The sequence below is a fragment of the Apium graveolens genome, chromosome 1, assembly GCF_009905375.1.
Source record: "Apium graveolens cultivar Ventura chromosome 1, ASM990537v1, whole genome shotgun sequence".
Classification (NCBI taxonomy): Eukaryota; Viridiplantae; Streptophyta; class Magnoliopsida; order Apiales; family Apiaceae; genus Apium; species Apium graveolens.
This window is the reverse complement of record NC_133647.1, coordinates 11862171-11868973: the sequence shown is the minus strand read 5'-3', so window position 1 is coordinate 11868973 and position 6803 is coordinate 11862171. Positions and strand designations below refer to the sequence as shown.

The window sequence follows — 6803 nt, the reverse complement described above, 5'->3', positions numbered from 1 at the left end:
TGGTTTATATATGATAAGTGGCATTTTATACCACTTAGAACGTCTTAAAATGGCTTAAATTGGTGTCTTGAAATCAAGTATTTTGTGTATTTGATGCGTTTTTCTAGTGTTTATGCATTTCAGGGTATTAGTTGCATTTCGGAGGAGGAATCATCAAGAATAAGCCTTGGCATGTGTTCACTATTGAGAGAGGAAAAGAACGGGCAGATTACGGCGAAGAAACGGAGCAAACCTGGAATTTTTCCAGTAGGGTCCTGCGCGCCCGCGCAGCAATGCTGAGCGGCCGCGCAGCAGCCTTGCGCGCCCGCGCAGAAATGCTGAGCGACCGCGCAGGGTCGGGGAAAAAGCTGAATTATTTTAGACTTCTACTTCTGTTTGGCTTCCAACTTCTATGTAATCTGAGTTTTATGGGACTATTATATAAGTAGATTTGAGACGTTTTCATAGAGAATAAGAAGGAGATTATGTTTTAGATTGTGTTTTTCACAAGAAGCGAAGGAGATAAGGAAGAAGACCGATTTAGCACACCGCAACGAAGAGGAAGCATATATTCTTGTGATTCTTGTTTTGTTGTAACGTTGGATGCTAGTTTTCTTGCTTTGACTTATTTACTCTTGTGACGTACTCTGTTTTAATATAATTAGTTTAGTTATTATTTTCTTGTGTTGTTTATCATGATTTCATATGAACCCATGATGGCGATAAGTTCTATTATGGGCTAATCGTGATCATGGGGTTGCAACGGATTTATTATGGAATTCTTTAGTTAATTGTTTAATACTTTAGTGTGTGATGATTGCATGATATCTAGTATTGGTTGTGCGTATTCGTCTTATGTGTGTCGCGAACATATAAGATAGGGTGTTAATCTCTTGTGAAGCGACGGTGGATCTTGAGATTTAGAACTTGCCGTGCTAGCATAGGTTCATGTACGTTGTGCATGATTAGTGGGTAATTCTAACAGTTTTATTTGCCCTATGTAATCAAAAGGGATAACTTGTGCTTAAATCGTTGTGTTGTCAATTTCTGTAGACATATAGGAACTCAACATGATTGATGACTATTCAACTTCTATCTTAATTGTGGATGCTTGGTAGAATGGTATTAGTACAATGAAAGTTGGCTTTTATCAGTTTCGTGTTATTCGATTAATATCATCACTATCACATGCTAAAGGTAGTAACAATGGCTATAGAAGGAAGTAATAATGAAGTTGTGATCTCATGAGTAATTTATTATTGATAAATTGAAGTGTTAGTTAAGTGGTTAATTAAGTAGTTAATTATAGTTAATATTTAATCAATAATTTTAAGTGTTATCTTAACATTGAGAAGTAATCATACATTGGTGAGTGAGTTTAATTAGACAATAACTTAGTCTGAGTCTCTGAGGGAACGAACTAGAAAGTATTCTATATTACTTGCGAACGCGTATACTTGCGTGAATATTAGTGCGTGATTTCGCCCTAACAAGTTTTTGGCGCCGCTGCCGGGGACTCGGCGTATTTGTTTAGTTTATGTACTTACCATCATTGGTCATTAGGACTCAGTGATTAGGACGTAGTAGTTAATTACTCTTTTCGGTTGTGTTTCAGGTACTTTAGCAAGCGTTTATGCAAACTCGTTCTCCTGCTCGCAAGAGGACCTTAGATACAGCTGAGGAGAAAGACGAAGTTCTTGATACTCCGGAGAAGTTAGATTTTGAGGATTCGGATTCAGGAACTGAGCAGAAAGAACCAGTAAACATGGGAGATCGTATTGTTCAAGCTGATCCAGCTCTTATGGATTTTTCTCGGCCTAAAATTGATGACATTCAGTCAAGCATCCTTCATCCGGCTATTCAAGCTAACACCTTTGAAATCAAGCCGGGCACTATTCAGATGGTGCAGAATTCTGTTTCTTTTGGAGGAGCGGCAACTGAAGACCCCAACATGCACATAAGGAATTTTGTCGAGATCTGCAGCACTTTTAAGTATAATGGCGTGACTGATGAGGCTATCAAGTTGAGGCTTTTCCCATTCTCACTGAGGGATAAAGCTAAAGACTGGTTACATTCTGAACCAGCTGGGTCAATCACTACGTGGCAAGATCTTGCGCAAAAGTTTCTGGTGAAGTTTTATCCAATGGCAAAGACTGCTGCTATGAGGAGTGCTCTTACTCAGTTTGCGCAGCAACCTACAGAATCTATGTGCGAGGCTTGGGAACGCTACAAGGAAATGTTGAGAAAATGTCCACATCATGGAATGCCGGATTGGATGGTAATCACTGGTTTTTATAATGGTTTGGGGGCCCAATCTCGGCCCATGCTCGATGCAGCAGCTGGAGGAGCCTTATGGGCTAAAAGCTATACTGAGGCGTATAATCTTATAGAGACAATGGCTGCAAACGAGTATCAAAACCCAACTCAGAGGATGACGTCAGGCAAGGTCGCAGGTATTCTGGAAGTTGATACAGCCACCGCTATTGCAGCCCAGCTCCAAGCGCTATCAATGAAGGTTGATTCTTTGGCTACGTATGGAGTTAATCAAATAGCTATGGTTTGTGAGCTTTGTGCAGGTTCTCATGCTACGGATCAGTGTTCTCTTGTCAACGAATCTGTTCAGTATGTGAATAATTATCAGCGATAACAGCATCCTGTGCCAGCGACCTATCATCCTAACAACATAAATCATCCAAATTTCAGCTGGGGAAATAATCAGAATGCTATTCAGCCACCATATCAGCAAGGAGTAAGTTAACAGTTTAACCCACCTGGATTCCAGCAACCACAGCAGTATGCTACAAGGCAATCATATCCTCAACAGGGAAGTGCAGCTGCACCTACTAGTGCTGATTTTGAGGAACTTAAGCTGTTGTGCAAGAGTCAGGCGGTTTCTATCAAGACCATGGAAAATCAAATCGGTCAATTAGCCAATGCAGTGCTCAATCGTCAACCTGGCACTCTTCCCAGTGATACGGAAGTACCAGGCAGGAAGGAAGCTAAAGAGCAAGTCAAGGCTATTACCTTAAGGTCTGGAAAAGTAGCTGATGCTGAAAAGGCAAAAGAAGTCGAAGCTGAAGTTAGAGATGAAGAATCTAAGCAAAAGGAGAAAGTGGCGGAACCAAAGAAGACTACTGTTGAACACACTCTGCCTGAGGCTAATACAGGGGAGAAATAGCTCTATCCTCCACCACCTTTTCCTAAGAGATTGCAGCAACAAAAGCTGGATAGACAGTTCGGGAAGTTTCTGGAGGTGTTCAAGAAACTTCACATCAATATACCTTTCGCTGAGGCGCTGGAACAAATGCCTAGTTACGCGAAGTTTATGAAGACTATTCTTTCAAGGAAGGTGAAACTGGATGACCTTGAAACCGTTGCTCTCACGGAAGAATGCAGCGCGGTTCTGCAACAAAAGTTACCACCAAAACTGAAAGATCCAGGAAGCTTCACCATTCCTTGCACCATTGGCAATCTAACTTTTGACAAGTGCCTTTGTGATTTGGGAGCAAGCATTAATCTGATGCCATTGTCGATCTTTAAAAAGCTGGATCTGCCTGATCCAAAACCCACATACATGTCGCTACAATTGGCGGACCGTTCCATTACTTACCCAAGGGGCATAGTTGAGAATGTGCTCGTCAAGGTGGATAAGCTCTTCTTTCCTGCTGATTTTGTTATTCTGGATTTTGAGGAAGATAAGAAGATTCCCATAATCTTGGGGAGGCCTTTCTTGGCTACTGGCCGTACCTTGATAGATGTGCAAAAAGGGGAACTTACTATGCGGGTCCAAGATCAGGATGTGACCTTCAACGTATTCAAGGCAATGAAATTCCCTACAGAAGATGAGGAGTGCTTAAAAGTGGATGTGATTGATTCTGCGGTTACTTCGGAACTCGATCACATGCTAATGTCTGATGCATTGGAAAAGGCCTTAGTGGGGGATTTCGATAGCGATGATGAAGATAGCAACGAGCAATTACAATATCTGAACGCTTCTCCATGGAAGCGAAAGCTCGACATACCATTTGAATCTCTTGGTACTTCTGACCTTAAGAATGCTGAAGGGAAGCTCAAACCATCAATAGAGGAAGCACCTACCTTGGAGCTCAAACCATTACCTGAACACTTGAGGTATGCTTTTTTAGGTGATTCATCTACGTTACCTGTTATTATTTCAGCTGACCTTTCAGGTAGTGAGGAAGACAAGCTCTTAAGGATTTTGAGAGAATTCAAATCGGCTATAGGATGGACCATAGCAGACATCAAGGGGATAAGTCCTTCATATTGTATGCATAAAATTCTGTTAGAGGAAGGTAGTAAGCCAACTGTAGAACAGCAGCGAAGACTGAACCCGATCATGAAGGAGGTGGTGAAGAAAGAAATTCTGAAATGGCTAGATGCAGGCATCATTTATCCTATTTCTGACAGCTCGTGGGTGAGCCCCGTGCAATGTGTACCTAAGAAAGGAGGTATCACTGTGGTCGCAAATGAAAAGAATGAGCTCATCCCTACTCGAACAGTTACAGGATGGAGAGTATGCATGGATTATAGAAAATTGAACAAAGCCGCAAGGAAGGATCACTTCCCTCTCCCATTCATTGATCAAATGCTTGACAGATTGGCTGGACATGAGTATTTTTGTCTTCTGGATGGTTATTCTGGGTATAATCAGATTTGTATTGCACTAGAGGATCAGGAAAAGACTACCTTCACTTGTCCATTTGGCACATTTGCTTTTCGTAGAGTTTCGTTTGGGTTATGTGGCGCCCCGGCCACCTTTCAGAGATGTATGATGGCTATATTCTCTGACATGATTGGAAATAACGTCGAAGTGTTCATGGATGACTTCTCCGTCTTTGGACACTCATATGATGAATGTTTGAATAATCTGCGCGCCGTACTCAAAAGATGCGTGGAAACTAATTTGGTGCTTAATTGGGAGAAATGTCATTTTATGGTGCGTGAAGGCATTATCCTTGGGCATAAGGTCTCTAGCAAAGGTCTGGAGGTGGACAAGGCCAAGGTGGGAGTCATTAAAAATCTTCCCCCACCTAATTCGGTGAAAGGAATCCGTAGTTTTCTCGGTCATGCGGGTTTTTATCGGCGATTCATCAAGGACTTTTCAAAGATATCTAAGCCGTTGTGCAATTTACTTGAGAAAGATGTGCCTTTTAAATTTGATGATGAATGTTTGGCAGCATTTGAGACTCTCAAGGAGAGTTTGATCACGGCACCAGTTATTACAGCACCAGATTGGACAGAACCGTTTGAGATGATGTGTGATGCGAGTGACTATGCGATAGGTGCAGTTCTGGGATAGCGCAAGAAAAATCTCTTCCATGTGGTTTACTATGCGAGTAAGACTTTAAATGGGGCCCAATTGAACTACACCACTACTGAGAAGGAGCTTTTGGCTATAGTCTTTGGCTTTGAGAAATTTCGATCTTATCTGCTTGGTACGAAAGTGACAGTATTCACTGATCATGCAGCTATTCGCTATCTGGTTTCTAAGAAGGATTCGAAGCCGAGACTCATTCGTTGGGTGCTTTTACTTCAAGAATTTGAGTTAGAGATCAAAGATAGAAAAGGTACCGAGAATCAAGTAGCTGACCATCTCTCTAGGTTGGAGAATCCCAATTCTACTTCACAAGATAGGACGTTAATCAATGAATCTTTTCCGGATGAGCAGTTGTTTGCAATTCAGGAGGAAGAACCATGGTTTGCAGATATTGTAAACTATCTTGTCAGCAATATAATGTCGCTTAATTTGACATCCGCTCAAAAGAAGAAGTTTCTGCATGAGGTGAAGTGGTATATGTGGGATGAACCATATTTGTTTAGACAGGGAGCTGACCAGATCATCAGGAGATGTATCCCGTTCTGTGAGACGGAGGGGATATTACGAGACTGCCATTCCATGGTTTATGGTGGATACTATGGAGGTGAGAAGACGGCAGCTCGTATTCTGCAAGCAGGTTTTTTCTGGCCTACTTTGTTCAAGGATGCTCATCAGTTTGTTTTAAGGTGTGATCGTTGCCAAAGAGTGGGAAATTTGTCAAGGAAGGATGAGATGCCATTAAATGTGATGCTTGAAGTCGAGGTCTTTGATGTATGGGGAATCGATTTCATGGGGCCTTTTATCTCGTCTTGCAATAATCAGTACATCTTGCTGGCAGTCGATTATGTCTCAAAATGGGTCGAAGTTAAAGCTTTACCGACAAATGATGCAAAGGCAGTGCTAAATTTTCTTCATAAGCAAATTTTCACAAGGTTTGGAACGCCTCGGGTAATCATAAGTGATGAAGGATCGCATTTTTGCAACCGTAAGTTCACTTCTATGATGCAGCGTTATAATGTGAATCATCGAGTAGCTACTGCCTATCATCCGCAAACAAATGGTCAAGCGGAAGTGTCTAACAGAGAGATAAAGCGCATTCTAGAGAAGGTTGTTTGTCCGTCAAGGAAGGATTGGTCTTTAAAGCTCGATGAAGTTGTTTGGGCTTACAGAACAGCATACAAAACTCCACTTGGGATGTCACCGTTTCAGTTGGTGTACGGTAAGGGATGTCATCTACCGGCGGAGCTTGAGCATAAGGCTTACTGGGCATTGAAGAAATTGAACCTGGATTTAGATGCAGCTGGTAAGAAAAGAATGCTTCAGCTTAATGAACTTGATAAATTTCGACTTCAAGCGTACGAGAATAACAAAATGTATAAAGAAAAGGTGAAGAGGTGGCACGATAGGAAGCTACATCCTAAGTTATTTGTGCCAGGGCAACAAGTTCTGTTATTCAACTCTCGGCTCCGACTTTTTCCTGGGAAGT

General features: G+C 41.7%; 1 non-coding gene across 1 annotated transcript; it reads right to left on the bottom strand.

The window, feature by feature from the left end:
• Positions 1–2137: 2137 nt before the first annotated feature.
• Positions 2138–2244, bottom strand: LOC141679461 (small nucleolar RNA R71). The gene has a single exon (XR_012558107.1). It is a non-coding gene; the product is annotated as a small nucleolar RNA R71 (small nucleolar RNA).
• Positions 2245–6803: the final 4559 nt, after the last annotated feature.